Below are 12,618 nucleotides of genomic sequence, written 5' to 3' on the forward strand. Positions count from 1 at the left end.
GTGGTTTATAGCCTACTTTATATCCTGCAGGACGGCACCCCAGATTCAGAAACTTTTAGCTCTAGCAACAACTCTTACATCAAACTTCAGGTGTAAGCATTGCTTCCTACTGTGGGGACAGCTGTGTCTGAATAAAAATCTACTTGATAAGACTTACAAGGCCCTATGTGTCTACCCATTGCCATTTGAAGTAAACTCCTGGATCAGAGGCCATGTGGTTTATTTATTTTTAAGTATCTATTTATTATATTTTATTTAGATAGTCCTTTTTGCTTCCGAGGTGGCAAGCGGTAAAGAATCTGCCTGCAATGCAGGAGACACATGAGGTGCAGGTTCTGTTCCTGGGTCGGGAAGATTCCCCTGGAGTAGGAAATGGCAACCCACTCCAGTATTGCCTGGAAAATTTAGCTCTGCTGGCTCTTGGTTGCTGCACGAGCTTTTTTCTAGTTGCAGTGAGTTGGGGCTACTCTTCCTCGAGGTGTGCTGACTTCTTATCATGGTAGATTCTCTTGTTGCAACTCCGGGCCTTTAGAGCACAGGCTCAGTAGTTGTGGCATTTCATTCATCCGTGGCCTGTGGGATCTTCCAGGACCAGGGATCGAACCTGTGTCTCCTGCATTGGCAGGCGGATTCTTTACCGCTGAGCCACTAGGAATGCCCCAGCCGTGAGAGTTAGGATGCATTTAGTTACTCCTGCATAGCGTTGCTGGCAGAGGCAGATTCAGAACGGGTGTCTTACAGTGAGGGTCAGCCATCGCCATGTCTGCAATCCAAGGGGCTGGGTGCCTGTGGGGGACTCAGGCCAGTGGCTTCTCGACAGTAGAGCGGTGAGGTCAGTCTTGGTGAGTCATTGTCATTGGTCCCTTGCGTAACTGCTGCTCCTACCACCTGGTTGTGATTATTTTCATGAAATCACTGAGCACGGACTAGGCCGGCTGGAGAGGGAGTGTGACCTGATCTGTGATGAGGGTCATCTCACCCACCCAATTATTAATAGGCTTTATATTTTGTTTGCATTGGCAGCGGCAGAATTCTGGTGAGGGATGTTTTTAGACCGTGGCCCTGTTGTGAGAGGTTCATTCAAAGAGTCATTCCCTTCATGACTTTCCCTCTTAGTTTTTTCTCTCATCTTTTTCTTTAAGGCCGTTGATCATGGCACAGAAAAGGGAAGGATTGCAGGCTCTCTAGTCATTCTAAAAAGTGTCTGCCACAGAAATAATGTATTCCGTGAGTTCTCAAAATTTAAACAAGATTTCAAGTCACATCCAATGGCTGTATTAAATTTTAACCTATTTTTGTTTTACTTGACTCAAATCTTTTCCCCTTTTGATTTCTTGTTTTGTAGTTCTTCAGTCATAAAGGTCTCATTTAGAAACTTTGAAATTTTGGTTTATAGAATTCAAAAATGCCATATATATCCTGCATTTGTGGTGGAGTGTGTTTGTGTGTAACTATGTGTACTCATTTGAGAAAGAGAAAATGTCTAAAAAGCACATAGACCCTAATATCCTAGTAGCATGCATGTTTAGTCATGACTCTTTGAGACCCAATGGACTATAGCCCGCCAGATTCCTCAGTTCATAGGATTTTCCAGACAAGAGTACGGGAGTGGGTTGCCATTTCTGACACTAGAGATCTTCCTGACCCAGAGATCAAACCCCAGTTTCTTGCATCTCCTGCATTGGCAGGTGGTTTCTTTACCACTAGCACATACTGGACTGTTAATGATCAACTTTGGGGCCTGAATTAGGAGAAAAGAAGAGTTAGTGTTGCGGTGGAGAGCAATGTTATTGTTTTGCTTCAAAAAAATATGTTCTACTTGACATTTTATATTCTACAAAGTGTGTATTTTTATTAATATGAAAAATGCCACCTTAGTTTTATTTCTCATAATGATGGAGATAATTTGTGGATGATTATATGTAATTACTGTTTATTAGTCCTTAAAGTTATTTGTGCTGCCAACAAAAGCATACACGTGTTGTTTTTCATTGAAGTATGAAAGTGAAAGTCGCTCAGTTGTGTCCAGCTCTTTATGACCCCATGGACTATACAGTCCATGGAATTCTCCAGGCAAGAATACTGGAATGCCCTGCCATGCCCTCCTCCAGGGGGTCTTCCCAACCCAGGGATCGGATTACCCAGATCTCCCACTTGCATGCAGATTCTTTACCAGCTGAGCCACAAGGGAAGCCCAAGAATACAGGAGTGGGTAGCCTATCCTTTCTCCGGGGGATCTTCCCAACCCAGGTGTCAAACTGGGGTCTTCTGCATTGCAGGCAGATTCTTTACCAACTGAGCTATCAGAGAAGCCAGTTGAATTTAAATCTTCTTTCGTAGCTCAGTCGGTAAAGAATCTACAGGCAGTGCAGGAGACCCCGGTCCGATTCCTGAGTCTGGAAGATCCGCTGGAGAAGGAAATGGCAACCCACTCCACTATTCTTGCCTGGAGAATCAGGCCACAGTCCATGGGGTTGCAAGAGTCAGACACGGCTTAGTGACTGAAGCGCCACCGCGGTTGGTTTACAATACTGTGTTAGTTTCAGGCGTACAGCAGAGTGACTCAGCTGTGTGTGTGTTTATACATATTTCAGGGTATTTTCCATTATGGGTTATTATAAGATAGTGAATATAGTTCTCTGTGCTATACACTAAGTCACTGTTGCTTATTTTTAAACTACATGTAATGTTTAAAAAATTTTCAGTGTATGTATTTGACACTCAGGTGTTTATTGAAAGTCATTGCAGGAATTAGTTTTTTAATATAATTATACTAAAGTTGAATCTCTCTGCTTATCTCATCAACATAAAGTTTCCATTTAAAGCTATAATTGACAAAAAGTACAATGTATCCTAATCTGAAATGTCTAGAAGTCAGAGGTTGATTTGCAGTGAGGAATTGCAGGAGAGAGTCTTTATATCTATTATTTCCCTTTGCTAATTTTAGGTTTCATGTCTGGGCATCTGATAGGACCCTGATGCTATGACGGGCTCTTAAACAGGAGTATATGGATGTATTTTCCAATTTTTAGTATTTGCAGACCATGTACATCATCTTTAGATTACTAGTTGCTGATGATTTTGTCATCCTTCAAAGGGCCGTTCCGGAGAAGGCAGTGGCACCGCACTCCGGTACTCTGGCCTGGAAAATCCCATGGACGGAGGAGCCTGGTGGGCTGCAGTCCATGGGGTCGTGAAGAGTCGGACACAACTGAGCAACTTCACTTTCACTTTTCACTTTCGTGCATTGGAGAAGGAAATGGCAACCCACTCCAGTGTTCTTGCCTGGAGAATCCCAGGGATGGCAGAGCCTGGTGGGCTGCCGTCTATGGGGTCGCACAGAGTTGGACACAACTGTAGCAACTTAGCAGCAGCAGCAGCAAAGGGCCATTCAGTATCTATCTCCCTCTCTCTTTTTTTTTTTTTTTATTAGTTGGAGGCTAATTACTTCACAACATTTCAGTGGGTTTTGTCATACATTGATATGAATCAGCCATAGATTTACACGTATTCCCCATCCCGATCCCCCCTCCCACCTCCCTCTCCACCCGCTCCCTCTGGGTCTTCCCAGTGCACCAGGCCCGAGCACTTATCTCATGCATCCAACCTGGGCTGGTGATCTGTTTCACCATAGATAATATACATGCTGTTCTTTTGAAACATCCCACCCTCACCTTCTCCCACAGAGAGATAACCCTATATGCAAAGCAGAAAAAGAGACACAGAAGTACAGAACAGACTTTTGATCCCTCTCTTTTTAAACGAACCTATTCCTTAAGTTGGAGAAGGAACTGGCAGCCGTCTCTAGTGTTCTTACCTGGAGAATCCCATGGACAGAGGAGCCTGGTGGGCTACAGTCCATGGGGTTGCAAGGAGCTGGACACGACTGAGTGACTAACACACGTCCCTTAAGTATATACATAAAAGTGAAGAATTTATAAGTGTACAGCTCAATGAATTTTCTGTAAATGAGCATGCTGGACCATTAAATAAAATGAAAAGTCTAGTCAAAGGCTGGGAAAAATACCTGCCAAACATGTATCCAGTGAAACATTTGAACCAGAGTATCTGAGGAACTCTCATAACTTAATAAGACAAAGAGCCCTATCAAAAGATGGAGAAGAATTTGCACTGACATTTCACCATGGATATATGAATGGTCAGTACATTACACATAGAAAGATACAAGTACATAGAAAGATGCTCAGCATCACTAATCATCAAGGAAATGTGAATTAAAACCATACAGTGATACTATTAATACTATACACTCACTAAAGTGGCTAAGAATCAAGTTTCACAATGTTAACATTGATGAAGGTGTGGAGTTTTCGCTCATACTTCGCTGATAAAATGGTATTGCCACTTTAGCAAACAGTTGGTTAATTTCTATACAGTTTAACTTATTCTTTATGAGCTGTAAATTCCATTTCTAGGTATATATGTGAGAGAAGTGAAAGCATATGTCTACTAAAAAGCTAATTTTTGTAGCACCATCATTCAAAATGGTCTTTGTTCGCTTTTCATGAATAATGACATTGACACCCTTGCATTTGCTTGTTTGCCATCTACATCTATTTTTGTTTTAGATTTATTGACATCTGTTGCTCTTATTAAAATTAGGCTACTTGTTTACCATTGAGTAATAAAGAGTTCTTTATATATTTTGGAAATACCTGTCTTTTATCTGGTATTTGTTTCACAACTACCATCTCCCAGTTTGTGTCTTCATTTTTAAAGCAGTGTCTTTTGCAGCGCAGAAGTTAATTTGATAAAATCCAGTTTCTCCAGTTATTTCTTTCACGGTTTGTGCTTTATACCTTATTAGATTTTTTTGCCCAACCCAAAGTCACAGTAATTTAACACTATTTTATCCTAGAAGTTTTAGAAGTTTAAGGTTTTACGTTTAGGTCTGTGATACATTTTGAGTTCAGGGTTGGATGTGATGTGATGGATGGGTTGGCTGAGATTCTTTTGTTCTGGCTTTTTGCATGTGGATGTCCAGTTGTTCTGGCACTGCTTGGTGAAGGTTCTTCCTGTCTCCATTCAGTCACTTGAGATCTTTGTCAAAAATCAGTTGATCACATATGTTTGCATCTGTTTCTGAAATCACTTCTTTTCCATTGATTTAGGTTTCTATTCTTTCACCAGTACCATACTGTCTTCATTACCGTGGATTTGTAATAAATCTTGTAATATCACATAATATGTAATATGAGTACTCCAATTTTGCTTTGTTTTGAAATTGTTCTGGCTATTCTAGTTTCTTGGCTTTGCTAAGTAAATTTTAGAATTCTGATGGTTTCCACCCTCCCCACCCCCCAAAAAATAGCTACCTGAGTTTTGATTAGGGTTGCATTGAATCCATAGATACATTTTGGAAGAAAGAGTGAATCTAAGTAATTTTTTGACGTATTTACCCTCAGCCTGGGTGGAGGTAAGAGGGAGGGATTATACACAAATCCTGAACTCTTTCCTATAGAGTTTATTTTCTGTGGCTAAATGGACAAAACAACCCTGGGTAATCTTTCAATATGTTATGGATTGAGTCAGTGTTTTCAGGTTTTTGAAGCTAGAACCTGAGAAAGGAGGGACATACCCATATGGATTGAGAGAAGGCAAAAATGAATCCTGTGGGGATGGATTGAAATTGAAGGTATCAGTGCGAATTTATTATTTTTGAAACCAGTATGTGTATGTACACATGTTTATGTGTGTATGAACATATGTGTCTATATATATTTATATGCATATGTGTATATGCATGCATGTATTTCATAGTAGTTCTGTCCAAGAAAAAGAACAGTGGGCATAGCTAACTCCCCAATTGTGATCTCTGATATTAATCTTATTCCCAACACAAAGGAACTGGAGTTTCTCAGAGGAATGGCTGATTACAAGAGTACATACCAGATGAATCTGTATCTTTTTTTTTTAAAGCTAGATAATAGGAAGATGTTTTTGGAAAAAAAAAAGAGCACGTAACAGGCCTGTTGGAGGTCCTACTTTCTCAGTCATCAAATTAGTATAATAATAAACTGTGAATCATTAAAAATAGCAATTTGTTGTCTATAATGTTAATAAACTGATAAATAAATGAATAAATAGAGAAGGGAGGTCTCTTGCTTATAGTAGAATTCTGAATCCTAGAGTGAGAAAAATCATCATTTTACAGCATAGTAAATGACAGATAAGATAAGAATCATAACAAAATCTAGGGGGAAATACTGATGAGAAGCAGGTTCTCCCCACACATTATATACAAGGTATAAAATAGGGGTTATATATATTGGTGAAATCCAGTAGCAACATGGATATCTGGTGAATCTCGATATGTTGCCCTGAGGGGATACAATGTCATCTATGTAGTATTCCAGCCAAGAATGAGTCTGGAGGATCCATTGGACAAACCCCACATGAAGAACATTCTGCTTAATAAGAAGTGGAGTAGTTTATGTTCTTAAAAAAAAAAAAATCATAAAAAATGAAGGCTGAAATCATGGGCGGCTTAAGAAAGATAACCACTAACTGCAGAACCTGGCCCTGGACTAGATTATATACCAGCTGTGGAGAAAAATACTATAAAATGATAATATTGGGTCAATTGAAATAAGTTGGAGTACTGATCCTAAATGCAGATATTGCAGCCATGAAATTAAAAGATGCTTGCTCCTTGAAAGAAAAACTATAACTAACCTTGACACCATATTAAAAGCAGAGACATTACTGACAAAGGTCCATATGGTCAAAGCTGTGGTTTTTCCAGTAGTCATGTATGGATGTGAGAGTTGGACTATAAAGAACACTGAGTGCCCAAGAATTGATGCTTTTGAACTGTGGTGTTGGAGAAGACTCTTGAGAGTCCCTTGGACTGCAAGGAGATCCAACCAGTCCATCCTAAAGGAGATCAGTCCTGAATATTCACTGGAAGGACTGATGCTGATGCTGAAGCTGAAGCTCTAGTACTTTGGCTACCTGATACAAAGAGCTGACTCATTAGAAAAGACCCTGATGTTGGGAAGGATTGAAGGCAGGAGGAGAAGGGGACAGCAGTGGACAGAATGGTTGGATGGCATCACCGACTGAATGGACACGAGTTTGAGCAAACTCCGGGAGATGGAAAAGGACAGGGAAGCCTGGCGTGCTGCAGTCCACGGGGTCGCAAAGAGTCGGACACGACTGAGCAACTGAACAACAGCAATGTTCAGATTACTGACAAGAACTGTACTGTGGTTATGACAGAATATCTCTGTTCTTAGGAAATGCACAGTGAAGCAAAGGAGCAAAGGGCCATGAAATATATAATTCATCCTCAGTTGCTTTAGGAGGGGGGAAAAACAGCTTGAGTCTGTCTATGTGAAGGGCAAGAAAGTGCAAGAAAAGAGGACAAATGATAAAACAAAGAAGGTAACATTTAACAACTGGTGACTGAGTATGAGGGGTTATTTTTGTATTCTTGTATTTGGAGCTTTTCTGTACATTTGAAATTATTTCCAAACAAAATATTTGAAGCACTTAAAAATATCTGTCCTGTATTTTTAGGCTTTCCTTATTTATAAAGGGCTCAGTTCTTTATGTGGAACAAGTTTGGAATGAGCATTTTTATAATATTTTCCTACGTGTTGGTGTTGCGGCTCTGCACACTAACCATTGTTGAATATGGTAATAGATGGGAAATAAATCTCACCCTCTGGACAGCCGGGGAGGGGAATCATTTACTGTAGTGGTTGCTTTAGGTTTATGCAAGTATTGGCTACATCTCCTTAAGTCCTTGAGTTGTTATCTCTTATCTGTTGAAGAAATACTCAGATGATTCTTTTATTGACATGTCAGGAATCTAGCTATTTTCCCCTGATTATTTAGATTATTTTCTTTTGTAACTCCAGAAAGAATGTCTTGTTTAGCCCTAAGGGTGTTAACTATTTATTTCTTCATTCAAAAAATATTTATTGAATGCCTACTATGTGCTGGCCCCACCCCTTCCAAGCATTGAAGATGTGGCACCAAGAAAAACAAAGCTCTTGCCCTTGCGGATTTTCTGTTTTGCGGGGGAGGAAATACACAAGCAGGAATAGAAGTGAAGTAAGTGAATGTTAGTGACATTGGCAAGAAATAAATCAGGAAAGTGTGTTAGGGATGCTGGGAGTGGAATTGTTACATAAATAGAATGAATAACAAAGAGTTAACGTGGGAGACCTTTGAGCAAAGATCTGAAAATAGCGAGAATGTGAGGCAGGTGGGGATACTCATCTCAGAGTAGTTTTGAGGCAGGAGAACAGCAGTGTGAAGCACTGAGGCAGGAGGATGCCCCTGTATAAGAAATAGCAAGGAGGGACTAAGTTACCTAGGTTCCTTTTTGCTATTTTAAAGATTTTGGTATTTATAAGGTGAGAAGCCATTGTAAGATTTTGGGACAGATGTTACATTATATTAATATGATTTTTGTAAGATTATCAGGATCACTCTGGCTGCTCTAATGAAAAAGGACTGAAACAGGGCAAGGGTAGTAGTTGGGAGGCCAGTTACTAAATTATGGAAAAAATCCCAGTGAGAGATGAGAAAGATGATAGTTACTATTACACCAAGTCTCTAGGTAGGTGATATGAAGGGTGGTCAGATTCTGGATATGTTTTGTAGATAGAGCCAGTGGTTTTTGCTGATGGGTTAGAAAAAAAGTAGGAACTTGAATGGACATGGAGAAAAGAGAAATTAAGCAAAGGAAACTGATCAATGAGAGGAAAGTGGCCAATGAGATAGGATGAAACCAGCAGTAAGTAGGAGAAAAGCCAGGTAAAGAAAGTGTATCAGGGCTTAATGAATCATGCCAGTTGCTGCAGATAGGTTAAAAAAGAGGAGATCTGACTGGCTTTTGGATTTTACAATATTTATGTCAGTAATGGGTGAATTTGGAATTTTCAGTGGTGTGTTGGAGAGCAGTTTGAACTGAAGAATGCTTGAAGGCAGAGAACAAGAACAACTCTTTTCTGACCTTTCACTGATAAGGAAATCAGACATTGGTCATAACTTAGTGTGGGTGGGGTCAGAAGTTTTGCCACTGATGTTGTTTGATTTCTAATGATTAGAAATTGACACATACTCACCGGTGGCCGTGCTTTATTGGGAGGACAGAATTAGGAAATTTGATGATGTAGGAAAGAGAAGTGGGACTTAACTAGAGCAGTATCTTGAATAGTAGGGTCATAACAACAGTTAGTATTAAAGTGAAAGAGTTAGACTTTGACGTGGTTTCAGAAAGTTTGGTTTCCCAGGTGGCTCAGTGGTAAAAGAATCCACCCGCCGATGCAGGAGATGCAGGTTCAATCCCTGGGTCAGGAAGATCCCCTGGAGAAGGAAATGGCAACCCACTCTAGTATTCTTGCCTGGAGAATCCCATGGACAGAGTATCCTGGTGGGTTACAGTCCATGGGGTCGCAGAGAGGTGGTTACAACTGAGCACGCATGCACACACACAGAATGTTTAAGCATAGTAGAAGAGTGCAGATTCAGGTAAGTGGGTAAGTGTGATTCCAGAAGTTCTTTTGATTGCTTATATAGGAATCAATGGCAGCACTGTAGAGTGATTCAAATTACGTGGCTTTTGATTGTTTTCCTGTATCTGTCAAGCGATCTGCCAGCCAAGAGTCATAGGAGGGCTATAGCCCTTCTTGTTACAACTTTTCCCCCCCAGGTATTTAGCTTTTTGTTACTCTTTTCACTATTTAACACCTGGAAAGAGATTCCTAAAACTTGGCGAAGATATCTGGAAAAAATTATTTTCTTGCATATCTTTAAGCCAAAGAGTATGATTCAAAGGTCCTTTGAATTTATTAATACCAGCACATTTTCATGTTACAGATATAAGAAAACCAACTTAAAGACATAGTTAGGCCAAGGAGGTATAGCTAATTGTTTAGTCAAGGCTAGAATGCAGGTCTCTGGTGTACTAGTTTATATAATTTAGTTTTGAAATTCAGTTTTTATACTTGTGTGCATAAACATTCAGACTCAACCTTTTGACAATAAAGCTAACTTATTATAAATTGGAGGCAACCAAAGCATGAAATAAAAACACCTAAAATGTCAGAGTCAAAATGAGAACTCTGTCTAAAATGTAATTTCAATTGTGATTTGTATGGATACCTGAAATTATATTATATTATATTGCATATTGTAATTAGAATGCACTGAAATCATATCAAAGCATTTGACCTTGACTGAATTTTTATGAAAAGATTACAAAACAAGATCAATAGTGTGCCATTTAAAATTTCTGATACTTGAAGACATCTATAGATTGTGTTAAAATACAAACATGGGTTGAGCAAAACATTGGTCCTCTAACTCACTGTTTCCAGTTCTGTCCAGCTTCCTGCTGTTTTTGCTTCTGTGTCTTTATCTCAACATTCACCTGTACCCATTAATTCAAAACAGGTAAAATCAAATAACCAGCATACAAAACACATATATAATTTCTATGAAATAATAAGTAAAGGGCAGAAAATGCAAAGTAAGACTACAGTTAGATGATTTTATACCCCCAAGTTAAGCAGGTGGCATTACTAAATGTTGAGGAGAACATGAGGATCAATATGGACTACCTAGTGCTGGTGATACTCCATCAGTCCTGAATGTTCATTGGAAGGACTGAAGCTGGAGTTCCAATACTCTGGCCATCTGATGCGAAGAACTGACTCACTGGAAAAGACCCTGATGCTGGGAAAGATTGAGGGCAGGAGGAGAAGGGGACGACAGAGGATGAGATGGTTGAATGGCATCACCGACTCGATGGACATGAGTTTGAGCAAGCTCCAGGAGTTGGGGATGGACAGGGAAGCCTCGCATGCTGCAGTTCATGGGATCGCAAAGAGCTGGACACGACCAAGCAACTGACCTGAACTGAACTGAGAGCTGGTGAGATTATATATTGCTAAACACACTTTAGGGAAAAGAAAAATTGGTGACCTCATGAAAAATTGAAAACGCATATATTCCTCAACTCCTAGGCAAATCCTTAAGAGAAATTATGTCACATGTGGAACAGATGCATATGAGAACTTTCATAACAGTAATGTTCATCTTGGCAAAACAAAAACACAAAACCTGGGAAGAAAACAAAATGCTATTGAAAAGAGAATGGATAGCTCAATTCATTTACACAATGTGGAATTATTCTCCCTTGAGATGAAAGAACTACAGCTATATGCAACATTATGCATTCAACTTGAAAACATAAAACTGAGTGAAAAAATGAAACAGTGTTGAAGGATATGTTCATATGTGGTATGCTTTCTGAAACTCGAAGGAATGATATGACCCTGATGCTGGGAAAGATTGAGGGCAGAAGGAGAAGGGGGTGGCAGGCGATGAGGTGGTTAGATAACATCACCGACTCAATGAATATGAGTTTGAGCAAACTCTGGGAGATGGTAAAGGACAGGGGAACCTGATGTGGTACAGTCTGTGGGGTCGCAAAGAGTCGGACATGACTTAGCGGCTGAACAAGAGCAACTGCAAAGCACAGAATATAGGATCGCAGTTACAGAGGACTGAAGAGTTGAGAGGTGTGGGTGGAGGGGAGAGCAATCAGTGAAACATTACCAGTCTCTTATATTTAGGTTCTTGAGTTGGATGGCAGGTACATGGATATTCATTCTACTCAGTTCAGTTCAGTCACTCAGTCGGGTTCATTCTATTACTTGCTTTAAATTAAGAGCATGTTACAAACAACATGTTTTATGGAAGTCAGTAATGTATTTTTTAAAAAAGCAGTGAAGGCATATTCTGATATTGGGATTTAGGAGACATGTCATCACTTCTGCCTACTTTCTCACTGTCACTTGAATCCCTAATGTTACTCACCATTTCACTGGAGGATCTTATTTAAAAATCTTAAATCTCATTAAGCATGTGTATGCCATCTGACAAGTCACTCAGTAACAACTTGGATGATTGACAGAATGAATGATTTGAGAATATAATTCAGGATTTTTCTTAGAAACCACCAAAGAGGTAGATTTTTTAAAAAACACTGTTTCATAAGAAGTGAGATAGTAAAGCTAGGTTTTTGTTCCATAGGTTTTTGAATGATAATCAACTGTACATTTGAGGGCAATATTACTGATGTTTGAACTGTTGTACTAATATGATCACAGAGATTCACAAACATATGACAGAACACATAGTTGATCAGAAAAGGAAAATGTCTTTAAAGATGAAGCTATTCTTAGGCTTAACTATTTTAAGAGTTAGAAGGCCCATGCGATTAGTCCAAGCTTCTCATTTTTGATTAAAGGAGCTTGGAATTGAAGAAGTAATTGAGTAACAAAAGAACTTGTTGAGAGCAAAGTTAAGAAAGACCAGAATGATTCATGGTGCTGGTGTTTTCATGTTGAAATACTGAATGGTAAATAAAAGAAACAGCTAAATATCCAAAAGTGTGTGTGTGTGTAGTGATTGTGTGTATAGTCACTCAGTAGTGTCCGACCCTTTGCGACCCCATGGACTGTACTCCGTGGGGTTTCTCAGGCCAGAATATTGGAGTGGGTTGCCATTTCTTCCTCCAGGGGATCTTCCTGACTCGGATCAAACTCAGGGATTGAACCCACATCTTCTCTGGCT

General features: G+C 39.6%; 1 protein-coding gene across 1 annotated transcript in view; it reads left to right on the plus strand.

Moving 5' to 3' along the window:
• The window catches only part of WDFY3 (WD repeat and FYVE domain containing 3), a 282,380-nt gene that overhangs the window by 14,966 nt on the left and 254,796 nt on the right, over nt 1-12,618 (plus strand). The window lies entirely within an intron of this gene.

The sequence above is a fragment of the Cervus elaphus genome, chromosome 6, assembly GCF_910594005.1.
Source record: "Cervus elaphus chromosome 6, mCerEla1.1, whole genome shotgun sequence".
NCBI lineage: Eukaryota > Metazoa > Chordata > Mammalia > Artiodactyla > Cervidae > Cervus > Cervus elaphus.